Source organism: Chiloscyllium plagiosum, chromosome 2 (assembly GCF_004010195.1).
Source record: "Chiloscyllium plagiosum isolate BGI_BamShark_2017 chromosome 2, ASM401019v2, whole genome shotgun sequence".
NCBI classification, from domain to species: Eukaryota; Metazoa; Chordata; class Chondrichthyes; order Orectolobiformes; family Hemiscylliidae; genus Chiloscyllium; species Chiloscyllium plagiosum.
Genome location: NC_057711.1, coordinates 136,455,120 through 136,467,195, shown reverse-complemented (window position 1 = coordinate 136,467,195; position 12,076 = coordinate 136,455,120).

Genomic DNA, 12,076 nt, shown 5'->3' with positions numbered 1-12,076 from the left:
TTCTCCTCTTTGTAATTACTTTTCGATGCTTTGTCTTTCTGCACGCTAACATCCTTTGTTACCAATCTTTTTAATAATCTACTATTTTTCCCTATTTTAAGTTGAAAGATGCTCAAAAATGCAAGCTTTCTCATTTTAGTGTTGTGCTGACTTTGTGTAATTCCATTGGTATTTTCTAAGTGCTTTGTTATCATATCTTTATAATAGACTCCAATATTTTACCTAATAGTCTACTAACCTGTGTGCAATTCTGTTCTCCCTCAATTTTTAAATAAGTTGTCACATTTTTAAACATTTGCCATCCTCCAGTCTGTTATGATATTCCAGAAACAACATCATTTTGGAAGATGATAACCAATGCAGCCATTATTTCCATGGCTACTTCCACTAGTACCCTGTAATGTAGATTATCAGACAATGGGAATTTATCAGCCTTTAGTCACATGGGCAAAAATGGTGGCTGAGTGGTTAGGACAGCTGCCTTCACAGCACCATGGACGCAGATTTGATTCCACCCTTGGGTGACTGCCTGTGTGGACTTTACACATTCTCCCCGTGTCTGCATGGGTTTCCTCTGCGTGCTGTAGTTTCCTCCCACAATCCAAAGATGGTCAAGTTAGGTGGATTGACCTTGGTAAATTGCCCTGTAGTGTCCTGGGATGTGCAGGCTAGGTGGATTAACCATGGTCATTGCAGGTTTACAGGGATAGGGTGGGGCTGCGTCTGGGTGGGTGCTCTTCAGAGGGTTGGTGAAGACTCAGTGGGCTGAATAACCTCTTTCCACAATGTAGGGATTCAAAGATCTTGTCTGTTCTAAGATGACTTCCATGGAAAACATTAAGAATCGTATGGCAGATTGCTCTTTTGCTATTACCATATGTCACTACTTCAGAATGCTATAAATCCAATATCTGAAAGTGGTTTGTGTATCAGTTTTATGTACTTATACATACAATCTGAGAAAGCAGAGCACAGGAATATCCATTTGTGAAATGCTTGTTGTAAATTAAAATAAGCTGATAATTACATATTGAATTATTACGATTTTACTCTTTTAAAATGGACATTTATTTTTATCAATTAATTGCAAAGGGTAACATACAGCACAGACATGGCCATTCGACCAAGGTTATTTTCTAATGCTTCACTCAAAACACTGCTCACCTTTTTCATCTTACCCTGCAGTAACACCACGCCAGACTCGAACGAATTCCAAATATTACATTAAAAACTCCACACATTGTATTATAAAATACAGATTAATTTACATATGAAAACTTCATTTGTTTTATTACACCCCTTGCAATATTATAATAATGGTTTTATATTGCCATGACTAACTTAATTAAATGATCGCAAATTTTAATTAGTAGTGACCTCAAATTACTAAAGATAAGTTATATAATAATTAAAATTGATTAAGTACCTCACTCAGAGGATAGAAAATCCCAGTCCACAACATTTAAAAATGATTAAATCCTTTTGTACCTAATTATCTGCAAGACTGTGTTCTTTAAGGTCAGTTCGTGTTTGGATGGTAGTAATAGTGGTGTCATTTCACATTTAAAAAATGAGAAAACTTGCATTTTTGAGCATCTTAACTTAAACTTAAAATAGGAAACAATGTTAGATTATTAAAAAGCGTGATAACAAAGAATGCTTGTATTCAAAGAACTAATCGTACAAAAGTAATTACAATGAAGGCAATAAAATTATCAGTGGCTAATTTTAAAAAAAGCAATGTGAATTAAGAACTCAAATTATCATTCATCTGTGATAGTGTTCAGATAACTCTGACTCACCTGAAAAACACATGTGGAATTGAACCACAAGAACTGAATACATTTACACCTTGGAGACAAAGAGAGTTCAAATCAAATATATGCCTCCTGGCTGTTGAATCAGTACTGCTTCATGTTGAACACCACTTGGCAAAAGCACTGATGATACCCAGGGCAGAGAATGTACTCTGGGTGGAGGATCTGAATATTCATCAATGAGAATAAGCTGGATAGCATGAGTTACTAGGCTGAGTCATAGGATCTCTACAGTGTGGAAGCAGGCCATTCAACCCATCAAGTCCATACTGACTCCCGCAAAGAACATCTCACACAGACCCACCTACCAGTCCTTGTAACTCTGCATTTCCCATGGCTAATGCATCTAACCTAAACACTATGAGCAATTTAGCACGGCCAATCCACTTAACCTGCACATCTTTGCTCTGTAGGAGGAAACCAGAGCACCCAAAGGAAATCCACGCAGGCACAGGGAGAATATGCAAACTCCACACAGTCACTCAAAGGCTGGAATCATACCCTCGTTGTGAGGCAGCAGTGCTAACCACTGAGCCACCATGCTGTCTACAGCAGTTGGCGACAGAACCAACAAGAGAAATGTCTCATTGACCACGTTCTCATGAATTTACTGATTGAAGATGCATCTGCCCAATATTGGTAGAAGCAGTCTTCATACACTCCTGGTGGAGATGAAATCCCCTGTTCATAGGGATACATTTCAAACAGATCCAGCAAGTCAAGCATCATGAGACACTGTGGACCATTGACAGAAGCAGAAATTTATCCAATTACAGTCTGTAAATCATGACCTAGGCTATCATCCACTTTACCATTGTCGTTAAGCTAGGGAATCAATCTTGGTTCAACAAGGTGAGCAGAAGAGCATATTAGGAGCACAGCAGCAACGCCAGACATACTTAAAACTGAGGTGACAACCCAATGGGATACAACACAGCACTATGCATAGACATGGCTAAGTGATCCAACAATGGATAAGCTCTAAGCCTTGCAGTCCGATGTATCCAGCTGTGAACAGTGATAAAACTACAAACAGGAGGAGAAGGTCCAAAAATGTCTTGATCCTCAATAATAGGAAAGTCCAGAAAAACACTGCAAAAATATTTACATCCATCTTTGGCCCGAAGTGCAAAATGAATGATCGTCTTGGTCCTCTTCCAGAGATCGCCAGCATCATAGAAACCAATTGTTAGCTAATTCAATTTACTCTATATGATACCAAAAAATGCCTGATGGCACTGGGTACTGCAAAGACTGTGGGCTCTGACAACATTTTGGCAACAGTCCTGAAGACTTGTGATCCAGAACTGGTAATCACTGTCGGATTATTCCTAATCATCAGAAAGGTGTCATCGATATGCTAACAAGTGACAAGCAGCAATAAGCTATGCATGGATACTTTGCTTGGGTTTTGCCAGGGCCACTCAGCTCCTCACCTCTTTAAAGCCTTGGTTCAAACATGGACGGAAGAGCTGAATTCCAGAGGTGAGGTGAGAGTGTCAGCCCTTGACACACAACAGCATTTAACAGAAATTGGCATCAAAGAGCCTCAACAAAGCTAGAACCAATGGGAAGCTGGGGAATGCTTTCCACTACTTGGAGCCATAGATAGCACAATAGAAGCTGGTTTGTTTGTTGGAGGTAATTGTCTCAACTCTAGGAAGTAACTGCAGAAATTCCTCACAGTAGTATCTTAGTACAATGGAAGATGGTTATGAATATTGGAATTCAAGCACCCCAGTCCCAGGACATCACCGTAAGAGTTCCTCAGCAGAGCGTCCTGGATGAAACCATCTTCAGCAAATTCATCAATTGCCTCCCCTCCATCATAAGATCAGAAATGGGGATGTTTGCTGATATTCTCTCTCATTCATAACACCTTCTGATCCATATGCATCAAGGTCAGGGCAATATTCAGGCAAATAAAATTCAAGCCACACAAGTGTAAGGTAATAATCGCCTCCAAAAAGACAACATCTAACTATTACCCTTGACATTTAATAGCATTACTGTTGCTGAATCCTCTATTATCAAGATCGTATTGTTATAATTTGAGCAGAAACTGAGCTAGACTAACCATATAAGTCCTACAACTACATTGGAACATCAGAGTTTCAAAGTCTTGTCACAGGGAACTACCTCAAGACTCCCTAAAGCCTGTGGACCATCTAGAAGTCACAAGTAAGCTCTGTGATGATATATTGAACATTCCAAAATGTATGCAACCTCAACAATACCTAAGAAGCAAGAAACCATCCATTAAAGACAAATCACTTGTTTGGGACACCATCCACTACTTTTAACATTCATCCTTGCACCACTGATGCTGAGTGGCAGCAGTTTGCAACATTTATATGACACACAGCAGCAATTCACCAAGGCTTGCTCAACACCACCTCCATAACATCTACCAGCTGGAAGGAATGGGCAGTGATGCATTGGAGTACAACCACCCATTAGTTCCCCTCCAAACCTCCAATCCTTCATTGTTACTGCGTCAAATTCCTGGATGTCCAGCTTTAGTAACTCCACACTATGAATGCCCCGAGAGCTCAAGGACTGCAGCTGATTCAAACATGTAGCTTACTAACTTCTCCTCGAGGGCAATTAAGGATGGAATACAAATGCTGGCCCAGTCAACAATGTTCACATTCCAAGAACTACAGAGAACTGTGAACACTACAGACAGTTGTGAACAACTAAAGAGCGTTCAGAACATAGCCCAGTCAACCACGCAAACCAAGCTGCCATCCATTAACTCCATCTGTATTTGCTGTTGCCACGGGAAAGCAAGCAACATAATCAGAGACCCTTCCCACTCCAGTCATACTCTCTTCCATTCTCTTCTGTCCGGCAGAAGATATTAAATTTATATACAGGTACAAATAGATTCGAGAACAGCTTCCTCCTCACTGTTAGACTCGTAGAGTCATAGAGATGTACAGCATGGAAAAAGACCCTTCGGTCCAACTCATCCATGCCAACCAGATAATTTTAACTAATCTCGTCCCATTTACCAGCATTTAGCCCATATCTCTCTAAACACTTCCTATTCATATATGCATTCAAATGCCTTTTAAATGTTATAATTGTACCAAGACTTCTGAATGGACCTTTCAAATTTTAAAGCTAATGCTGATCGTGCTTAGTGTGCACCTTCTCTGCAACCATAACATCACATTCCTCCCTCTGTTCTATTGCCCTACTGCACTTAGTATGGTATGATCTGACTGTACTGCATGCAAAACTAAACTTTTCACTGTACCAAGGTACGCATGACAATAATAAACCAAATTTAAAAAAAAACATTTGATCTGGAAAACCATCTCTCAGATTTTACAAGAAACCAATGACCATGTTATTTTCTTCAAACCCTTGACAAAATAGAATGTAATCCTTGCGGTGTCACACAAATTCGCTCATGTATTCTATGTTGGAGACTGGGAAGACAAATGTTGTCTCTCAGTTTCCATTTAATGAACAAAAGTCTTAAGACTCATCAATTTTGAATGGACATTGCCAAAGTACAACCACAAATAATTCGACAAAGCAAAACGATGTAAGATCTAAAACTCATTGAATCTGCAGCTGAAGAAAATTGATAGAAGATTGATAATTGAAACAATTGGATACCTAAACCAGAAAATTTCAAATACTTCATCGGTTGGAGGATAGGGTGGGCTAGGATTGGTATTGGATTTTTTCTGAAGTTTTCTACGTTTCTGATTTTATTCATGGAAAATTATTGGATGATGAAATCTAACTGTATGTATAGAAATGATAGGTTAGCAAAGACCACCTGATCTATCAAGCTCAATTGCCATCTTCCACCTTTGAGATTAAGCAAAATTAAAAGATTAATTAAACTAAACAATGAAGTTTCACTCTGACACACTTAGATGATTAACACTACTCAAAGAAACTGCATTGATCAACCTTGTATTATATGTAACTTCACTTAGCTGTTTACAAAATACAATAGGTAACCCAACTCAAAACTGCTCCAGCACTTTACCTGAAAATCCAAGAACTGCTTTAACTACCCACTTCTTTCGTGGATCAATCATCATCTGTAAAAAAAGTTGCCCCACATGTAACCCAGCTCCAATGTTGCATTGGCTTGGTTTTACCCAATCTATCTACAACTGAGAGGTAGCATTTTTGTGCAGGAGACGATGCATGTATGGAATGAGCAGCAAGTGGACGTGGTGGAGGCTGGTACAATTCCAACATTTCAAAGGCATCTGGGTGGTTATATGAATAGGAAGGGTTTAGAGGGATATGGGCAAATGCTGGCAAATGGGACTACATTAATTTAGGATATCTGGTCGGTGTGGATGAGTTGGACCAAAGAGTCTGTTTCATGCTGTGTAACTTTATGACTCTATGACTCTATTTAGTGTCAGTAGTGCCTCGGGCGTAATACTTCCACCCCGATTTAGATGGATGAGTGTTCAAGTCCTACTCCAGAACCTAAGACCAAGAATCCCAGTTGAACTCTAGTGTCGAACTGAGGGAATGCTGCACTATTGAAAGTGTCGTTTTTAACATGAGACATTAAATCAAGAACTCTATCCTCATTCTGGTATTAGCAAAAGATCCCACTATTTTAAGGCAGTTTTCCCTGGTATTCTGGTCCATATTTATGGCTCAATCAATACCACAAAACCAGATTATCTGGTTATTATCCCATTGTTATTTGTGGGAGCTTGCAGTACGCAAATTGTCTAGTGGTGAGGAGGGAATTGGGAGCATTCACTGTTGAGCCCCAATAGAGAGCGTCAGAGCAATTCATGAAGATGAAAGGTGTGTTAATGACAAAAAAAGCTTTAAGCATGCAACAATAAAAGAAAGTTTCATGCTATCCACATGTTTGCCTTAGAAGTCAAGCGCATACATAAAGATCTGTAGAAGAAACTTAGATAGTAAGATATCTGTTTCAAATTTCATATTCAGTTCCACATGGGTGAAACTGATAGATCAAAAAAAAGTGATATCCAGAAAATAAATTGTTAGTATTTCATCATTTGATCAAAGCTGAAAAGTTACAGAGAATTCATCAGCTGGACAAAATGAAGGACAGCAGAATGAGGGAAATACCTAGGCATAGTTAGATGACAGGCATCAAACAGAAGTTGCAGATGAGCTCCAGTGGATGCATGAGGAGGATACAAGGCAGATGAGCACAGCATACAGATCCCCTTTTGAGAGAAGCACCAAGCAGCATCACTTGCACTCTCTCCTACATCTGCTTTAGTTGTGACGGTCAATGTATACTGCTGACATTTCTAATGATGGAGTTAACTAATCAGGCATTATTTGCAGAGATGGTGGACTTGATAATGAATGTTTCAACTGGAAATTATCTAGCGATGTGTCTTGAAATTGTCATGCTGGATTGTGACTATTTCCTTCGCAGCTTGTTCCAGTTTACAAAAAGCAGAAATTGCTGGAAAATCTCAGCAGGTCTGGCAACATCTGTGGAGAGAAAGCAAAGTTAACATTTCAGGTCCAAGGACTCTGAGAACTGGCAATAATTAACGAGCGGTGTGATCCAAGGATCAGTGCTGGGGCCTCAGCTTTTCATAATTTATGTAGGCAAATTGGATAAAAAATGTGGTTGTTAAATTTGCTGATGATACAATAAGAGGTAAGAAAATAAATTGTGAAGAGGACATAAGGAGGCTTTAAAAGGATTATGGGTATGTTAAGCGAGGGCAAGGATCTGGTAAATAGAGCAGAATGTGCAATTGCCCATTTTGACAAGAAGAACAAAGAGAGTATATTATCTAAACAATGAGAGATTGCAGATCTCTGAGATGCTGAGAGATCTGCCTGTCCCAGTCTATGTTAGTAAAAATGTACAGCAAGTTATAGGAAAACAAATATAATGTTATGCTTTATTGAGAGGGGAGTTTAATAGAAAAAGTGGAAAGAATTTATTTATAAAATGCATTACTGAGACTACATCGAGAGTACAGAACAACCTCGATTATCTGAACGAGACGGGCAGAGAGCATTTTGTTCGGATAACTGATTGTTCGGATAACTGATCTGATCCTAAACAAAGGAAACAATATTGAAAACAATTAGGTAAAAAAAGCATGTTTTTAGAGTTTTTATTTCATTCAATCATTTTTTGGTTAGAGTTTGACTGAAGTCTGTGAAATGTTTCTCTGACATTTTCCCAGATTTAACCCTGTCCTCAACAGCAGCCGACATCTTTCTGTTTGCTGTCATCCCGCCCTCCAGACTAACCAGGTGTTGTCCCTCCCTCCTCAGTGACAGGTGAGCCCTGAGAGAGATAGAGATATAGAGATATATATATATAGAGAGAGAGAGATAGATAGAGAGAAAGAGAGAGACAGAGACAGGGGGAGGGGAGAGAAAGAGAGAGAGAGGGGGGAGAGAGAGAGGCGCAAAATACAGGGGGAACACAAGACAGGGAAGATTTTTTTCGCTGATTTCAGTTTCTATACTCTCATCAATTGTTTTTGGGGAGTGTAATGTTTTCCTCGTGTTTCCTCCTGTCATGTTTTCCTCCTGTTTATTTTCACGTGTGCTAATTCACGACCACTTGCTCTGCCTCTTCAAAACAAAAAGTTACATTAAATTTCCTTGTCAGCTGAAAGATATTGAAGTACTTTTTGTTTGGTAAAAAAGAGTTGTCATGGGATAACAGCAGGAAAAATCAACAGAAACAAAAAGGGAGAGCACATTGTTTGACCTAACTCTCCGGAGAATGAGCTGAGGAGAAAAAATTGTTGGGTTTGCAAAACAGAGTGAGTCAATGTTGAGAGGGAATCTTGCTGTTAGTGCACACAGCTGGGGTTTGCACAGTCACAAACCTTTGTACTCAGGGAGAATAAGTATCGGAGAGCCTTTTTATAAAACCTGTAAGACTTAACTCGAATGTCACATCTCAAGTGTATATTTGAGTTGATTATTTATTAAAGCTTACTTGCAGCTACTTTTCTGTTCAAATTTACAAATTGATGCTTAAATAGATGAGGAATAGAATTTTCCTATATCAATTGAAATGCATATGCAGGGACCATGAGATTTTGTTCAGATATTCCGAAATTTGGATAACCGAGGTTGTTCTGTGTTGTGTACAGTATTGGTCTCCTTATTCAAGGAAAGACCTGACAAATATCTGGAATTAGGTTAAATTAGCTACAGTGTGGAAACAGGCCTTTTGGCTCAACCAGTCCACACCGCCCCTCTGAAGAGAAACCCACTCCCCCCTGACTAATGCACCTAACACTGTGGGCAATTTAGCATAGCCAATTCAGCTGACCTGCACATCTTTGGATTGTGGGAGGAAACCCATGCAGACACAGGGCGAAAGTGCAAACTCCACACAGACAGGCGGAATCGAACCCAGGACCCTAGTGCTGTGAGGCTGCAGTGCTAACCACTGAGCCACCATGCCTCCCTGAATGAGTGAGTTGACTTTGAAGTAAAGGTTGGACAGTGTTGTACTTGCTTGAAATTGACAAGGGGCAGCTTGATTGAAACATTTAAGATCCTAAGGGATCTTGACAAGTTGGACATGGAAATGATGTTTTCACTTATGGGAGAATCTAGAAATCGGGTTCAGTGTTTTACCATAAAGGGTCATAATGTAAGGCAGATGTCCTTGTGAAGAAAGGTTATTGACACACTGTTTCAGAAACAAATGGTCAATTGTGCGAATAGAATCCTACTTTCTCATTTCCAGAGGGCACCTGGTGCTTGTTTTTATTAATTCCCAACAGATTATTACATTTTTATGGACAATGGCCTGTCTACTTTTAAACAAAAGTTAGAAAAAATTGTGAGGGAAAAATACAGAGTTATCTCAAGTGACCTAACAAGCAAGGTTAATAAATAGCTCAGTGGATACACATGGCGGGCATATTTCAAAATACACAGAATAGATACATTCCAACAAGGAACAAAAGAATCAGAGGAAAGTATCTATGATCCGTGGTGTTTGGACTAGGCCAACACCTCCGCCTCCCCCCAAAAAAACATTCAAGAAGATAAACTAGACCCTAGCTTTTCTAGTTGTTTTAAGCTAATATAAATATGATATTCCAAAGTGTGATATAGCTGGTCAAACCATTCAGTTTTAACAAAATTGAATTTATTTACAAACTACTGAATGAAGCAGAAGCAAAAGAAAACAGAATTTAGAATAACAACTGCTTGAAAACCTGACTGACACAATATCCCTTGCCATTTAACAAAGGAACGGTTCTGCACCATCTCATAAACACACCCCTTGGCAGAAAGGTTCATTTAAACACAGGTTCTTACAATAGACAGAGATGGCAGAGAGCATCAAGCAAGGACCATTGGCTGAAACATGGAACCTCTTTTCCCCCAGCAGCTTCTTGGGGTTCCGAGCTAATACTAAACCAAAGTCGAAATATCCCTGAACTGGGAAAACCGGCCACTCCCCTTTCCTTGTACAAATGTTTTTAAAAATTTCTAAAAATTCTTTTCCCTGATTGTTGCCTTCGGCAGTGTCTGTTCCATATAATCAAAGTAGCCTCATTCCAGACAAATCAGAACCTCTGTCTTTTGGAAAAAAAACAACAACATAACCTTGTGAAAGCATTGTCATAGAGGTAAAGATGATATCAAATGTAAAGAGAAAATGTAATTGTGCGAAAATGGGTGGTAGGTCAGAGAATATAAAAACAGGGGGAAAGTGAGGACTGCAGATGCTGGAGATCAGAGTCGAGAATGTGGTACTGGAAAAGCACAGCAGGTCAGGCAGCATCCGAGGAGCAGGGGAATTGACGCCCTGGGCAAAAGCCTAAAAACAACAAAGAATGACCAAAGGATTAATAAGAAGGGAAAAATTAGAGTACAAGAGGAAGCTACAGAGAAATATAAAAACACATAGGAAGAGTTTCAATTAGATATATAAAAAAATAAAATTATAAAAGAAGCTAATGTTGGTCCTACAGGGACTGGATCTGGGGAATAAATAATGGGAAATAAAAAGTTGACAGATGAATTAACAGGCATTTTGCATCGGTCTTCATCAACCAGAAATAGCGATAAATTAGAAAGGGATTTATGACAAACTCAAGAGAATTGCAATCACCAAGGAAAGTAAACAAATTGTTGGAGTTGTGAGTTGGCACATTTTGGGGTTTAATGGACTTCATTCCAGGGTCGTTAACCTCGCAGCCACTACTCCAAAGTCAAACAAGTACATCACCTCATGGGCTGCATGTCTCTTCGATGCAGCTGGAAACCAGAGGCATGTACTGTTAATGGAGAGGTAGAAATTAGTTCTGGTGAGTTGGCTGTTTAATAGGCATCCATGAAATTCAAAGTGTGTGAAAGGTTTTCCTGATGCTTGCTGTCAGACATCTAACTGGTCTTTCAAAGTCCAAGAACTTAATTGCAAAGTCAATCCAATGTCAGCACTCCTAATTTTCGCTTCCTGCCCAATTAATTTCACCAGCCTGCATTTCATTTAGCTCCCAGGTGTAGCACAGGATTTCAAGCGCTCTTGTGGTACCATTGTATTGACTCTACTTCTGGACCAGGAGGTCCATGTTTAAGTCCCACCTGCTCCAGAGGTGTGTAGTAATATCTCTGAGCAGGTTGCTTAGAAAACATCTCGTAAAAGATTTCACCTATGGAAACTAATGTCATCTCTGCCTTGCTTTGAGTTTGAAAATATGCAATATGCACCACTGACAGTCTCTGTAACCTCATTAACGTGTACCTTCCCCTGAGGGTGCTATTGTTGACCTGAACCTGTCCTGATATTATCCAATAACTCCTCCACAGATGCATTAGAGAGTTTATAAGCCTTTTTGAACTGCAATTGTCTGCTCCTTAGTAAATGATGGCTGAGGAAGGAACTTTCAGCAAATTGATATTAAAGTCAAGTGGGCACTCATCAATGAGAGAAGAAGAAAATCCTTGAATGTATACTGTAGGCAAGATTGAAAAGCTCAGAAGGTTATCAAGTCCCTTTTTTTCCTGGTCTTAAACATTGGTGGAAAGAGTATTCCAGGTAAGCTTTAAACATAATGTCAGTTTATTTGCTCAATATTTGCTCTCTGCCTCTAAAGCAGTGTCTTTTTTCAATACTTGTGCAGTATTAATTCAACTTCCTTTTTTTTGGAATTGTTGATACCATCGGATTGAGTTTGCTAAAATAGTGAAGCATAAATTATTCTTTATCTCTTCTGCATTTCATTTCCTGAAGATTTTTGACATCAGCAGAAGCTGATCTTTGTTGA